Below are 2073 nucleotides of genomic sequence, written 5' to 3' on the forward strand. Positions count from 1 at the left end.
GAACCTAGATCGACCAACAAAGTGCCAGCACACCCCGTATGCTTCAAGCAGTTAGCTTATATATAATTTATTCTGCCTGAGGCAGGGATGACCGAACATTTCTTTGTGTCTCTTCACATGTAGAACTGGGTCCATACATGTGCAGGAATAGACAAAGGTAGGTCCAGGTGTCCAGAGGGATGTCTGAGCACCTCGGCAGAGCCTGTATTCATATGTAGCAGAGTGACACCGGTGGTTCTTGAGTATGGTAGATGTAATCTTCCCAGGTGCAGGTCCCCCAGTGAGTGATTTAGACATTCCAAGGAAACTAGCAATCATGGCCCAGAAAGGTTTCTTTCATACGTTAACAGACTTGATATTATCTCAATGTTTTCTGGGAACTAATTGAATAAACATAAGACTCTGCTCCCAGCCAGGGTGGTCACAGACATACCTTAGATTCTACAATATTTTATACACATATATAGCATGTATTATCTCTACCATATACTACACTTAGAGATTTAGAACCTACAGAGGTTTATAGTTCAGCTGAAGCCTGAAAGAAATGAAAAGGCTGAAATGCTTTTGTGTTGGTATGTCTAAAGTGAGTTCATATAAGAGTATGAACAGGATGTCTTCAATAGTTGTAGCTACATTTCTATCATATTTTAGGAACTGAACCAGCTATCTGACTTGGTTTCAAGAATTTTCTTTAAAGAAATAACAGTGTCTGAAAGTAACTCTAAACATATTCAGTGGTCCACCAGATTTTTCAGGTGCTGTTATTCATGCAAAAGTGTTTGAATATCTTAATTTGGGATTAGTGCTACTTGTTTAAACTGAAAGACCACTTCTTTCCTTTGTTTCTTTTTCTTTTTTTTTGGCTTGCAAAACTGTTGAGGATAAAAGGGCATTTGTATTTTTTTATTTGTTGAGACCATCAGATAGTTTAACCAGAATCCCTCATGGAAATTTTAATCAGTATATGTAACTCAGATTGGTTCTGCTAACATTTTATTAATATAATTCAGTGAAGAGAGGCAAAAGGAAGTGTCGTGGTTTGGAATGGGAGGAAAATTTTGCAAAGTGAGGCAAAAGCTTTTTGTGTAACTGACAGTGTGCTGAACCACTAAGAAACTGGACAGGCTTCTGTAAAGACACATGTTAAAGGCAGACAAAACCCGGGAACTTGTTCTTTCCCTTCCGGTCAGGAGCGAGGTAACAGGGCTGGGCGGCCCCTGCCATGGGGCCGGGCCGGCTCTGCTGCGGAGTTGAGCCCCCTTCCCTGGGCCGCCTGCCAGCCCTCAACATTGGCTGCTGAGCAGGGAGAGGGGGAGTACTGCGGGGCTGGATGGAGCCGGCCTTGCTAACGTCTGACTACCAACTACACCCCACCCCCCATCCCATCCCCCATTCCCCCCCCCCCCCCCCCCCCCCCCCCCCCCCCCCATTAGCCAAGAGCCCAGCAGTAGCCCCAGGCTGGTGCCAGGATTTTACTCCCTTGGAAGCTGACTTCCCTAATTACAACTCCCCCTAATTACAACTCCCAGCCCTACGCCAGCCGGGCTCCAGGCGGTATGTTAACTCTTTCAATGCTTTAATCCTGCCTCGAGTGAGAGAAAGGAACAAGATACAAGCATGTAAAAGAACAAGATGAAAACATCATAGTCAGTGAGGAAGATTTAAGTCCCAGATGGGAGGGAGGGGAAGATGCCTTGATCTTACAGCTCAAATTCTCTTGTAAGCTATGGAAAAAAACCCCTTTTTCCTTATAACCAAGGAAACTATGAGGAGATGAAAGGGTTCAAATTATAGATACCAAGTAAAGACCTCAGTGCCAAAATAAGCAGATGTTAAAGTGGCTGTAATCCCATGAGAAGTTTGGGCAGAGAAAGAGAGAGTAGTCCTGTGCCCCCAGGAGAAGAAAGAGAAGATCTCTGTTCCCAGGGATAAAGATGATGTTAGAGATACATAATGAGAATTTTTACCTTTGAACAACTTATCTCTAAAACAATACCCATAAGTCAACATGGCCTATTGACAAGCTGTGGGAAGACTTGTGGAAATGGGACGGACTTCACGATAACAGGG

The sequence above is a fragment of the Agelaius tricolor genome, unplaced genomic scaffold (genome assembly GCF_023055355.1).
Source record: "Agelaius tricolor isolate 1412-34295 unplaced genomic scaffold, bAgeTri1.0.p SCAF_6, whole genome shotgun sequence".
Classification (NCBI taxonomy): domain Eukaryota; kingdom Metazoa; phylum Chordata; class Aves; order Passeriformes; family Icteridae; genus Agelaius; species Agelaius tricolor.